Source organism: Phyllobates terribilis, unplaced genomic scaffold, assembly GCF_046119375.1.
Source record: "Phyllobates terribilis strain yellow unplaced genomic scaffold, ASM4611937v1 Scaffold_9__5_contigs__length_417890890, whole genome shotgun sequence".
In the NCBI taxonomy this organism is placed as follows: domain Eukaryota; kingdom Metazoa; phylum Chordata; class Amphibia; order Anura; family Dendrobatidae; genus Phyllobates; species Phyllobates terribilis.
Window position 1 is genome coordinate 82,549,485 of NW_027362769.1, and position 14,491 is coordinate 82,563,975.

Here is a 14,491-nt window from a genome sequence, read left to right on the forward strand (position 1 = left end):
GGTGAGGGAGTACCTTGCTGACCGTATCAGTGTCCTCCGTGATTCCTCTGTGCCTTTTAATTATTGGGTATCCAAGCTGGACCCTTGGAATGAACTCGCTCTGTACGCCTTGGAGGTCCTGGCCTGCCCTGCCGCTAGCGTGTTATCAGAGCGTATTTTAGTGCCGCTGGGGGAATTATAACTGATAAGCGCACTCGCCTGTCATCTGACAATGCTGACAAGCTGACCCATATCAAAATGACTTCTCATCACCACCAAATGACAGCAGAGTAACATGAAGTCAAATTCATTGTGTTATTTCGGGAGGTATATTCCCATGCACCGCTTCACACCCACACATGGGTATATGCTTCTTCATTTTGGAAGTATTTTGCATTTCTCCTTATCCTCAGCCTCCACCACCACTATACCACCAGGGTGACCGTGGTCCATGTTGCCAGAATTGCAAGTACCTCCGTCCTAATTTTTGGCAGCTTTTGCTTGGAAGGTATAGGCAAAGACTATGGGAGACCCACTCCCCAATAATGGGAATAATGTTTTTAAAATGCTGTACTGCATGGCTCTTGTAAGGGGCATGAAAACCGTCTTGTTAAGCTACTCTGAACTCCACGTCTCTTCCAAGGGGCATTAAAACCATCTTGTTAAGCTACTGCGACCTCCACCACTTTTCCAAGGGGCATTGATATTGTCTTTTTATTCCACTGCGACCTCCACCATTCTTCCAAGGGGCATTAAAACCGTCTTGTTAAGCTACTGCGACCTCCACCACTTTTCCAGGGGGAATTAAAACCGTCTTGTTAAGCTACTGCGACCTCCACCACTTTTCGAAGGGGCAATGATATTGTCTTTTTATTCCACTGCGACCTCCACCATTCTTCCAAGTGGCATTAAAACCGTCTTGTTAAGCTACTGCGACCTCCACGTCTCTTCCAAGGGGCATTAAAACCATCTTGTTAAGCTACTGCGACCTCCACCACTTTTCCAAGGGGCATTAAAACCGTCTTGTCAAGCTACTGCGACCTCCACGTCTCTTCCAAGGGGCATTAAAACCGTCTTGTTAAGCTACTGCGACCTCCACCACTTTTCCAAGGGGCATTAAAACCGTCTTGTTAAGCTACTGCGACCTCCACGTCTCTTCCAAGGGGCATTAAAACCGTCTTGTTAAGCTACTGCGACCTCCACGTCTCTTCCAAGGGGCATTAAAACCGTCTTGTTAAGCTACTGCGACCTCCACCACTTTTCCAAGGGGCATTGATATTGTCTTTTTATTGGACTGCGACCTCCACCTTTCTTCCAAGGGGCATTAAAACCGTCTTGTTAAGCTACTGCGACCTCCATGACTCTTCCAAGGGCATTAGAACCGTCTTGTTAAACCACTCTGAACTCCACAGCTCTTCAAGGGGCATTGAAATGTTGTTTTTATTTAACTCTAACCTCCACGACTCTTCCAACGGGCATTGCATTTCCTCCTAATTTTAGTCCACTTTTGCTTTTCAATGCATAGGCGAACACTAAGGGAGACCCACTCCCCAATAATCGGTAGAAGGTTTTTAGTATGCTGTAATCCACGTCTATTTCAAGGGGCATTGCAGTTCCTCACAATTTTTGGAAAGCCTCCCATTCACTTCTTAGGCCAACATTCCACAGGTGACCCAGTTGCTATAAATGGAAAAAACGGTTTAGTTAAGGCCCTGTGACCTCCATGTCACTACCAAGGGGCATTGGAGTGCCTCGAAATTTTTGGTAGGCATTGCACTCACTGTATGCCCTGTAACTGTGTAGCCGAACCGCTCCTTTTGGTACAGAAACATATCCTACAAGACATGTGTGGTTGACTGGCCTGATATTGATGTGAATGGTCCCTGTTCCTCCTGCTCTTTCTCCTTTGCCACCACCTCATCCATCATTCATCACCTGAAGCTTTGTTTTAACGGGAGTCATAGAACAGGGATAGTAGCAGGAAAACATCCAGCAATCCTGGGAGGAGGTAGGATATGCGCCAAAACGCTGACCACCTCAGGCCTAGACCCTACTACATACATGCGCTTGCATTCCAAGAAAACAAAGCAGATGCCAACTTCTATCATCATCATCATGCTCCTCACCTGATGGAGAAGCCAGGGCCCACCGGAGGAGTCTGGTTCTCTGGTGGGCTCGTCCAATGCTGCCCTAAAGCAGGCCAGGCTAAGAAAAGTGTGGGGGAAGTTGACAGGAGAAATAGGGGCGGCTGGGGACCGTTTATGGACACCCGGCCGCCCCCGGGCGGCTGGGGACCGAGTGTGGACACCTGGCCGCCCCCTGGTGTCTGGGGACCGAGCGCGGACACCTGGCCGCCGGGTGGCTGGGGACTGAGTATGGATTCCTCGCTGCCATGAGGTAATGGTCAGCTTCGGCCTCGTCCAAACTAAAAGGCCCCATTTCAAGTGAAAGCTAGCAGTATGGTATTGCAGCCTGAGGGTGGATGGGTGGCAGGCTGCATACTTGCGCTTGCATTGCAAGGAATGGGGGAGGTACAATTGAACACTACCCTGGGACAAGGACTTGCACGGGGATAGTTGCAAGTCTGCATCTTCTGATGCGGCAAGGATCACTTCTTATGGGCACACTTTTAGGCAGTGACCTGGGTGTCAGAGATGCTTCCAGGGGTCTTCCCCATGCTGTTCCCATGTCTTTTCAGTACTGTATGTATGTGTCACACAGCACATGGCCAGATAAGATTGTAAAATGTCAAAATGACATTTCCCGGTGAATGCATTTGTCACGGTTGAAAGCAATACAAAAGTGCAAAAACGCATAACAAATGCTACTTGTGAACATAGCCCAAGGTGTGGAGGAGTATTTTTGTTTTTGGTTATTTATTTTACCTTATACAGAAGTCTTTACCCTGGAAAGGAAGTTCCTTAACATATTTCACAGGAAAACCGTTTCAGTTTCGTTTTTTAACGTTTTATTGTGAGCCCGTAAAAATGGTTTAATACCTCTGACCACGCTGTTGACAGCAGTGACCTGGGGGTCAGAAATGCTTCCTGGGGCGATCCCCATGCTATCCCCATGTCTTTTGAACACTGTCACTATCGTTTTGGGCACTTTTTAGGCTTTCTACAGACTGCCGGAGGTGCCGCCGCAAAAATGCTCGGGTCTCCCATAGACTAACATTGGGCTCGTTGCTCGGGTCGAGCACCCGAGTATCACGGTGAGCTCGGCCCGAGCTTCCAGCACCCGAGCATTTTAGTGCTCGCTCAACACCACTTAAGAGCTGTTTCAGCTTTCTGATTTTTTCGGAATGTGCTTAAGTTGGAAGTGCAGCAATATAGGCCGTATTTTTATTGGATTTTTTCTGTATGTGTCTTTTTTATATGTCTGTATATGTTTGTGTGTGCACATTTCTGCGACCCATATATGTGCAAGTCTGCATGTGTATACATGACTGTGTGTGCGACTGCATGTGCATGACTGTGTGTGCGCATGACTACGTGTGTGACTGCATGTGTGAGTGTGTGACTGCATTTGTTTGTGTTTGACTACATGTGTGAATGCCTGCTGGTGTCTGACTGCATGTATGTGACGCGCCCCCTGGGCCTCTGTTGTGTAGCGTTGCGCACGCGGGGACTACCCGGAGCCGGATCTGATAGGGGTAGTAGTCCTCGTGGCGACGATCCGGTCCGTGCCCAGGGTGTCAAACCAAGTGGCAGAATTTAGTAGAAGATGTTATAGTGTTCGACTACGCCACCCGTTGAATGCGGTTATGAAGCCGCCGCTGCAGGGCAGACCGCTGAGGCCGGTGGTACAGTTGTGCAGCGTGGATAGTATAACCCCCAACGGGAGGGGTATGGCCTCAGGGCAGCGGACGTGGATGATGGGGATAGCAGAATTGCACGCAGGCACCAGGAACCACTCAGAGACGGTGCGGTGTAGTTCAGGGTCTTTACTGGTGGCAAAGGTAGACCCTCCCGGGAGTACTGGCTAGCGATCGGGGCCTGGTCAGTCCGTGAGCAGATAGGATCTCCCCCGGCCAGGCGGAGTTGTAGGCCTCCCCAACTTATTGTACTCTCCCTGGCTACCTTGCTAGAAGCGGGTAAAAGTAGCCCACGTCCCTGAGTGTACCGTGTGGTGCTCACCCGTATGGCCGGTGACTCGGGGCCTTCTGGTAGCCTCCGCTCCACAACGGCGGTGCTGGTCCCTTGCGTGTGACCGTGCCTTCGGGTTTCTTGGCCAGAGGACCTGAAATCCCCTGCCGGTCGGTTTCTGCTGCTGGGTATGGATCAGTCCCCACTGCCTCGGACTCCGTGTCCGGTGAGATCTCTTCAGTCAGGACGAGCTCTATAGCTTCCAGTCTCTGACCCCTTTTATCACTGCTCCCACATAGCTCCTGATCTTGCTCTCCCTGTATCTGCTCCACTCCAGACCAGACTGTGTCTCTGTCTGGGACTCCTCTTCTTCTCCTCTAACCCCGCCTCAGCCCCAGTTTATATAGGGGAAGTTCTTCCCCTCCCAGGACTGGGCAGGAAGTGTTGCATGCTTAGGGTTCCTGACCAGGAGACCTCCCACCTGCTCTCAGACGTAATATTGCTATTACTGTGGTAACCAGACCCCTGGGGTGCCACATATGTGTGACTGCATGTGTGTGTGTATGTATGTGTGTGACTGCATGTGCGTGCCTGCTGGTGTCTGATTGCATGTGTGTGTATAAGACTGCGTGTGTGTACTGTATCTAGGGAACTATGTGGGGGCTCATACTGAATCTAGGAGGCTATTTGGGGGCTCATACTGTATCTAGGAGGCCTTGCGGGGGCTCATACTGTATCTAGGAGGCTATGGGAGCTCATACTGTATCTAGAAGGCTATGCGCGGTCTCATACTGTATCTAGGAGACTATGCGAGTGCTCATACTGTATCTAGGAGGCTATGTGGGGGCTCATACTGTATCTTGGAGGCTATGCGGGGGCTCATACTGTATCTAGGAGGCTATGCGGTGGTTCATACTGTATCTAGGAGGCTATCCGGGGTCTCATGCTGTATATAGGAGACTATGCGAAGGCTCATATTGTATTTAGGAGGCTATATGGGGGCTCATACTGTATATAGGGAGCTATATGAGGGCTCATACTGTATGTAGGAGGCTATATGGGGGTTCATATTGTATATAAGGGATGTCAGCATACTTAATTGCACTCAATATTAAGTCATACAATTAATGTAAAAACATAATTATAATTAATATGTTAATATTAATATTGAGTAGAATTAATTTCAACCTATTGGTTCGGCTTCCACAACAGTCACGGTCTCTCATGTGACCCCTTGGGAAAATGAATCCCCCACCCCTGCTCTAATTTGTATAGCGCTATGTTTTGCATAGTGCTGTACACAAAGGAAGAATCTGCACGGTGTGGTACGCGCTCCACTATCTCTATCTTTTTCCATCTACAAATGTGCACCAGAGCACCTGTATGTTACTCACATGATCTATCACATGATCACTCAAAAAGGGATCAAGTGACATGTCACATGTTATATTGAGTACATGGGGGGGCCCACGCCTTCTAAACTGCCCGGGGCCCTGGCTACTCTTAATCCACCCCTGAGTGTAGTGTGTGTAATAATATACTCACATACTGCCGCTTTCTCTGGGATACAGCACCATTCTGCTCCTCTTCTCTTGTATTAAGTGAAGCCACGCAGGTCAAGTCAGAATGTGACTGGAAATATATAAATTGAATACTAGCAGTCACATGATGGCCCACACTTGCCATCGGCACTGGAGAATCCTGACAACGTGCAATGTGCACACTGAGGATTAAGAAGCCTGCAATCACATAAAGTGACCAGCAGAAACACTCACTCCTGTGTTAGCTAAAATGATGCGAAGTGGTAAAAAAAGAGGAGCCTGCAATTTCAGCTATTAAGCAGAACAAATAACAGAAAAGTCTAACACAAAATACAATTTAAATGGCTGCCAAATATAATGTTGCAGCCAAACCTTACGTACAATCTTCGGTGGCCGCTGAACTTGTATGTCATTTATTTTATTTATGATGACCTCACAGGACTGGTGATCTGCAGAACAGTCACTCCTGTGATAAAACAGACAGGGAATTGTGTTACCTCACAGAAAGAAGTAACTGTGAGCATCTGCAGGGTGGTCAGTATATTCACTGATGTTTCCTCCCCTAGCCAGGAGATGTAGTATCTGCTGACCATGTTCCTGCATAGTTGGACATGGCCATTACACAGTATATAGGAGGAATACATTTATAAGATTATCTCAGCACAGGAACATTTTTTTAAACTCTAATTGTGTAATTTATTATTATTCCAAAATCTATTGATTAATATGTACTTTGTTCATGGGAAAACCCCTTTAACTACCAAGTGCTGATCTGATCTTCTGTATCCTTAAGTTCTGTGGTGGTGATCTCCTGCACTGTCTCCGACTCTTGCAAGTCTCAAGCCCTTGTTATAGCTCTGGATTCTGTATAGTACAGGTAAACTGTTTCCATCAGTGACAAGGTGTCTAAAATATTTCTGCCAACCATTTGTTTTATTGCATGACCTTTTCTGCAGGGTGTGTCCCTGAAGTTCTCTGCGTCATTAATATTCCGCCTTCCATGTCCTGTTATCTGTGCTCAGACTCAAATACAAGCAAGTACTGAATATTGTGACAGAGAAACGTATCCAGCTTGGAAAAACAAGTCCCATCAACTCTTATTCAAGATAAGAACAACTGAGGTTCTATTGCATAAAGGTATATTAATTTGGTCTATATCTGAGGACTGTGTGCTTAAGGCAAAATAATTAATATATATCCATTAGAACAGGGGTGGGCAATTAATGTTCCCAAAGGGCTACATGAGATACTGGCACTGCTGTGAAGGGCTTCACTTAACCCCCTCATTCCTGGGCGATTTTCCATATTTCGTTTTTTCCTCCCCTTCTTCCAAGAGCCATATCTTTTTTTACTTTTCCAGCCATATAGCTATATAAGGGCTTGTTTTTTGTAGAACAAATTGTACTTTTGAATTACATTATTTATTCTCCCACATAGTGTACTGGAAAACTGTAAAAAAATTACATGTGCTGTGAAATTGCAAAAAAAGTGCAATTCCACAATGGTTTTTGGGTTTTGTATATGCCATGTTCAATATATTGTAAAACTGACCTGGCAATATGATTCCCCAGGTCAGTACAATTACGCAGATACTAAACATGTATAGTTTTTTTTTATATTTAAGTGATGAAAAAAAATTCAGAAATATGTAAAAAAATAAAAATTTTTGTTTTTTATCTCCATTTTCCGAGAGCCATAACGTTTTCATTTTTCAGGATCTGGGCCTATGTGAAGGCTTATTTATTGCGCCCTGCGCTGACATATTTATTGATACCATTTTGGGGTAGATACGATATTTCGATCGCCTTTTATTTTATTGCAATGTTGCGGTGACCAAAAAAACATAATTCTGGCATTTTGAGTTTTTTTCTCATAAAGATTTACGATTCAATATTTTGATAGATTGAATATTTCTGATAGCGGTGATACCACATGTGTGTAGTTTTCATTTTTTTATTTGTTTTATTTTTAAGGGGTCAAAATGGGGGAGATTTGAATTTTTGTGTAATTAATAGTCCCCTTAGGAGACTTGAACCTGCGATCGTTCGATCGTCTGTGATATGTATAGCAAAAATCACTATCTCCTATGAACGCTGCCCATGAGCCGCCAAGATAAGCGCTATGTCTGGTGCCAAACCAACACAGCTCATCACCCCAAAAACACCATCCCTACAGTGAAACATAATGTTGGCTTGAAGGAGCTGGTGCAGTTTTGCCTTGAGGAATTGGCAAAAATCCCAATGGCTAGATGTGGAAAGTTCATACAAACTTATCCAAAGTGACTTGCAGCTGTATTTGCTGCAAAAGGAGGCTCTACAATGTACTGACATAAAGGGGGTGAACAGTTATGCACACTGAATTTTTCAGTTATTTTGTCCTATTTGTTAATTTAATATATACAGTACAGACCAAAAGTTTGGACACACCTTCTCATTTAAAGATTTTTCTGTATTTTCATGACTTTGAAAATTGTACATTCACACTGAAGGTATCAAAACTATGAATTAACACAGGTGGAATTATATACTTAACAGAAAAGTGTGAAACAACTGAAAATATGTCTTATATTCTAGGTTCTTCAAAGTAGCCACCTTTTGCTTTGATGACTGCTTTGCACACTCTTGGCATTCTCTTGATGAGCTTCAAGAGGTAGTCACCGGAAATGGTCTTCCAACAATCTTGAAGGAGTTCCCAGAGATGCTTAGCATTTGTTGGCCCTTTTGCCTTCACTCTGCGGTCCAGCATACCCCAAACCATCTCGATTGGGTTCAGGTCTGGTGACTGTGGAGGCCAGGTCATCTGGCGTAGCACCCCATCACTCTCCTTTTTGGTCAAATAGCCCTTACACAGCCTGGAGGTGTGTTTGGGGTCATTGTCCTGTTGAAAAATAAATGATGGTCCAACTAAACGCAAACCGGATGGAATAGCATGCCGCTGCAAGATGCTGTGGTAGCCATGCTGGTCCAGTATGCCTTCAATTTTGAATAAATCTCCAACAGTGTCACCAGCAAAGCACCCCCACACAATCACACCTCCTCCTCCATGCTTCACGGTGGGAACCAGGCATGTAGAGTCCATCTGTTCACCTTTTCTGCGTCGCACAAAGACACGGTGGTTGGAATAAAAGATATCAAATTTGGACTCATCAGACCAAAGCACAGATTTCCACTGGTCTAATGTCCATTCCTTGTGTTCTTTAGCCCAAACAAGTCTCTTCTGCTTGTTGCCTGTCCTTAGCAGTGGTTTCCTAGCAGCTATTTTACCATGAAGACCTGCCGCACAAAGTCTCCTCTTAACAGTTGTTGTAGATATATGTCTGCTTATAGAACTCTGTGTGGCATTGACCTGGTCTCTAATCTGAGCTGCTGTTAACCTGCAATTTCTGAGGCTGGTGACTCGGATAAACTTATCCTCAGAAGCAGAGGTGACTCTTGGTCTTTCTTTCCTGGGGCGGTCCTCTTGTGAGACACTTTCTTTGTAGCGCTTGATGGTTTTTGCAACTGCACATGGGGACACATTCAAAGTTTGCCCAATTTTTCGGACTGACTGACCTTCATTTCTTAAAGTAATGATGGCCACTCGTTTTTCTTTACTTAGCTGCTTTTTTATTGCCATAATACAAATTCTAACAGTGTATTCAGTAGGACTATCAGCTGTGTATCCACCAGACTTCTGCACAACACAACTGATGGTCCTAACCCCATTTATAAGGCAAGAAATCCCACTTATTAAACCTGACAGGGCACACCTGTGAAGTGAAAACCATTTCCGGTTTCTACCTCTTGAAGCTCATCAAGAGAATGCCAAGAGTGTGCAAAGCAGTCATCAAAGCAAAAGGTGGCTACTTTGAAGAACCTAGAATGTCATAGTTTTGATGCCTTGAATGTGAATGTACAATTTTTATAGTCATGAAAAAAAAGAAAAATCTTTAATCACATGCAAGAACAGAAGGAAAGGCAGCACTCACCCAGTCTTCTTTAAAACGTTCCTGTAATTTAGTGTGCAAAGCATTTCAGCGTGCAGCATTGGACTGAGACCCCGAAGGATATGCGGGGGGAGAGGAAAAAAGGGACAACGGCCGTTTTGCTGCCTTCCGGCGCTTCAACGGGTCCAAAGTAAGTGACACACCTGTTCACTTCCTTTTAAACCAATACAAACACATGTGTGAATAAATTAAAACATAATGATATACATAAAAACATTTTCCATCATTAAGCTGAAAAAACATTATAACATGAAGCAAACGAGTAAATAGCGGTATCATAAGAAAACTGACAGATCTACCTTCTCATTCAACCCTAATGGGCCCTGGGCTTCAGAATTTAATATCCATCTAGCCTCATGTTGCAATAGTATTTTTTTGCGGTCTCCTCTTTCCCTTGGCAGTCTAACATGTTCTAACCCTGCAAAACGTAACACAGTCGGGTCGGCATTATGGCATTCAGAGATATGTTGAATTAATCTAGGGGAACCTTTCTTTGATACTATAGAATTATAGTGTTCCCTGAACCAAATAAATAAAGGTCTGATAGTTTTGCCAATATAATAAAACTGGCAGGGACATGTAATTATGTAAACTACATAATTCGTTCTACAAGAAATAAAATCCTTGACTGTGTGTGTTAAAGGTCCTATTCTAAAAGATTTATCGATTCTATGTAATTTACAAAAGGAGCAATGCCCACACTTAAAGTTCCCCTTTGGAGTACCACTTTCTAACCAGTTAACAGAATCCTCTTGGAATCTGTTGTGCACCAGGATGTCTCCCTGATTGCAGCTCCGTCTATAGGAAACAATTGTTTTTTTGCTGGCTCTTTCAGTCAGATCTTTGTCACTCTCCAGAAGGTGCCAATTATTGTTAATAGCTTTTTTAATTATATCTGACATCGGACTAAATTTGAAAGTTAGAATGAATTTTTGATCTTCTTTTTTGGACACTCTTTTTTGTCCTTTTAATAATTCTTTTTGAGTTTTTTTATCGGCTTTAGCGCAAGCTGAATTTACTTCTTGAATGGGATAACCTCTATCAAGAAATGTTTTTGACAGGTCATCTGATTGTTCTTCAAATTTTTTATTAGAGTTATTAATTTTTCGAAGTCTTAAAAATTGACTGTAAGGCAGTCCACGTTTTGCATGATACGGATGATAACTATTAAAATGTAATAACATATTAGTGGCAGTGTCTTTCCGAAACGATTCTGTCACAATAGTACCTTCCTGAATGGATACATGCACGTCTAAAATATTTAACACATGACCTCCGAAAGTAGAGGTGAACCTCATATTTTCTAAATTCTCTGAATTAAGAAGAGTCACAAATTCTTCAAATTGCACTCTTGTCCAAGCCCATACCAAGAAAATGTCATCCACATATCTGTGGTATGCCTTAATATATCTCAGGTAAGGATTAACACCACTCAGAATAAATGTTTCTTCCAAGACAGCTAAAAATAAGTTACCGAAGGTACAAGCGACGGGCGTACCCATTGCAGTGCCTGTTGTTTGTGTATACCATTCATTCCCAAATTTGAAAGCATTATGGATGAGTATAAATGAGAGGCTGTTTTTTACAAAATCTATATAACTCGTTTCATTGCCAGCTTTTTCCAGGATTATACCAATCGCCTGTACACCCGCATGCTGAGGGATGCGCGTGTACTGGCTTTCAACGTCAAGGGATGCTAACGACCAATCGTCTTGCCATTCAATCTCCTGCAAGATGTTTAAAAAATCTCCTGTATCTTTTACATATGAAGGTATCTCTTTTAATAATGGTTTCAATAACCAATCTATATATTTTAATAGAGGTTCTGTGAGGGAGCCTATCCCCGAGATTATCGGGCGTCCCGGGGGCTTATGTGAATTTTTATGGACTTTAGGCAAATAGTACCAATGCGGTTTGCATGGAAAGTCTGGTAATAGTTTATCAGCTTTTTTTGATAAAGTACCATTATCAATAGCCCTCCTCAATAATGAACGTAACTGCTCTTTATATTTGTGCGGTGGGTCCCCTGACAATTTTTTATAAGTATTTTCATCTGATAACTGTCTCAGAGCCTCCCTTAAATAATCTGATTTTTTTAGTAGAACTATATTTCCCCCTTTATCTGCTTTACGGAATATCACATCATTCCAGTTTCTTAATTCTTTTATAGCCTCTTTCTCTCTTATGGTTAAATTGTCTACCGGTTTTTTTATAGATCAATGCTTGTACATCTGTAATAACTTTCTCTTGGAACAGATCAATCACGTTGCCTGGATTCACTGGTGGGACAAAGGTGGATTTGATACCACCTGTGAATGGTGTGTATTGTGCAGATGCAGGGCTTTTATTATTTGTGGAAGCGGGATCGTTCAGACTAAGTAGCAACTCTACTTCCTCTCGTGGTATGTGATCTTGAGCTAACGTACTAAATCCAAATTTATCAATAGTGGTGGGAATTTCACCTATAGCGGGGATTATTGTGCTGTGATCTTTATTTATAAACAATTTGTGCAAATGCATTTTTCGCGTGGATTTATAAAGATCTATTTTAAAGTCTGTTAAATCGAACTGTTCAGGGATTCAAAAATTAAAACCCTTTTTTAGTATGTTCAGATGATCAGAAGATAGTGTCCGGTCTCTTAAATTAATGATTTCATTATTCACAATATTTGTGTCTGTTATTTCCTCCAGGAAACTTGCTTGCGTTCCGTGCCACCTACTGACATGTTTCTTCCTCCTTTTCCAATGTTTCCCTCCTCTCCGGATCCGCTTGGAGGGGGATTGAAGCTTTTTGAACCAGATTCTAATTGTGCTATATCCATACATTCCATCCGATGATTTTCCTCAATCCCACTTGAATCTGAGTCAGTGGTCCAACCATCATAATACATTCTTCTCTTCTTCCTGAAATTGATATTAAAAAATCTGCGTGTTCTGAACGTCTTCTTATTTGTGTTTTGCAAATTTTTATTCCATTTAAATACCATATTCGCTTCATAGTCCTTTTTATCTCTGAGGAATTTTTGTTTTTTCCTCTGTTTTATGTCTGCTTGCAGGGGAACTAATTTCTTATCAAGTTTGGTCAGAAAGGTTTTCATTTGGTTTTCCATAAATCTAGAAGCAAGTTCTGATTTAGCTTTATCTAAAAGTGTGGTGATATTAATTAGTTCTTGCTCATTTCTGGCCAAAATTAGTTTTAGCAATTCTAGGGAACAGTTCAGATGTGCCTTTTCCCATTCTCTCTGGAAGGTTTCATCTTCTTTAAACTGGGAAATCTCCTTATAGACTCGGAGTCCTCGTGGAACTCTGTCTGAGTCAATATAAGATTTTAGGGATTTAACTGTCCAAAACAGTCTTATTTCCTTTTCCGCTAGAGAAGTCATCTTTGATTCTAGAGATTTACTGCCAATAATCTCTAATTCATCTTTATTATTGCATTCAGCAAAAAAACTCCCCCGCATTCTCACGTCCAGCTGACAAACCACTAGAAACGAAAGAAGTTTCTGAGTCCATGGTGAAAAAAAAGCATTAAGGATTTTACCTTTAGAATATGCTCTTTAACAATACAGGGTGTGCCTGTTTCAAAGTCCAAGGTCAGTCAGTTCAAATGCAAAAGAAACATTCTGGCACCACGCTGTTTTTTCAAAGGATCAATCACCAGGGCATAATTCAGACTGTGCTTCAAGACTTAAACGGTGGTGCACATCCAAGAAATATTTCAATCACAAGCAAGAATAGAAGGAAAGGCAGCACTCACCCAGTCTTCTTTAAAACGTTCCTTTATTTTTGTGTGCGAAGCATTTCAGCGTGCAGCATTGGACTGAGACCCCGAAGGGTATGCGGGAGAGAGGAAAAAAGGGACAACGGCCGTTTCGCTGCCTTCCGGCGCTTCAATGGGTCCAAAGTAAGTGACACACCTGTTCACTTCCTTTTAAACCAATACAAACATGACTCGCCCCCTGGGCCGTGGGGCACCCGGAACCGGGCTTCTATGCAATGATGGGGGTAGTAGTGGCAACCCGATCCCATGGCTCAGGGTGGTCAGACCAAATTGTGGCAGTCTATTTGTCAGTGTTTTGAATGTCCGACTACGCCACCCGTGGATTGCGGTCAGGGATGACTGCCGCTGCAAGGCAGACCGCTGAGGCTGATGTTGGTGTGCAGCACAGGGGTCGGATAACTCCCCACGGGTAGAGTGTAGCCTCAGGGTAGCGTATGTGAATGCTGGGGGTGATACTGCGGCCTGCACTAATAAGAGTTCAGAGTCCGCTTCAAACAGTCCAGGGTCTTTATTGTAGGTATTACTACTGACCCAACAGGAGTACCGGGTAGGAATGGGCCTGGGTGTCTGAGAGCATTCGGGCGAGCCCCACTGGTCAGGGTGAGTGTGAAGGCCTACAGTTCTCTCTCTGCCCTTGCTGACTATCCCCCTTTTCATGGTGTAATAGCCCACGTCCCTGAGCCGGCTGTGTACTTTGCCTGTATGGCTTGCGACTCGGGCCTTAGGTACCTTTTGCTTCTCCGTGCTGTACTGGTCCCTCTGTGTGGCGGAGCCTCCAGGCTTCTTAGGCCAAGGGACCTGAAATCCCTCGCGGGTTGGTTCTCTGCTGCTGGGCTTGCAACCCTGACAGCCTCGGACCCCAATGTCCGGTAGTGTAGTTCTCTCAGCCAGGACCGGCTCTCGTCGCCTCTGTCCCTGGCTCGCGGCTTCTCCACTGCCTCACGGACTCCTTGGCTACAGCTGAACTGTCCCTCCTTCTCTGGGACTAGTCTCAGTCCTGAGCTAGGTCGTCCAGTTCTCTCTAACCCTGCCCCCAGTACCAGCTTTTATAGGGGCAGCCAGCTCCCCCTACTGGCCTGGGACAGGAGGTGCTGTATGCTAATTGTCCCTGACCAAG

General features: G+C 44.0%; 1 protein-coding gene across 6 annotated transcripts in view; it reads left to right on the forward strand.

Moving 5' to 3' along the window:
- The window catches only part of LOC141161608 (putative methyltransferase DDB_G0268948), a 232,737-nt gene that overhangs the window by 81,549 nt on the left and 136,697 nt on the right, over window positions 1–14,491 (forward strand). For 3 of the 6 annotated variants that reach the window (XM_073646654.1, XM_073646648.1, XM_073646653.1), the window contains exon 2: window positions 6,565–6,745. The exons of 2 other annotated variants lie outside the window; for them this stretch is intronic. The gene's annotated coding sequence lies outside the window, so the exon portion shown is untranslated. The remainder of the gene's footprint in view (window positions 1–6,564; window positions 6,746–14,491) is intronic. One more of the 6 variants, XM_073646649.1, reaches the window with a different exon arrangement.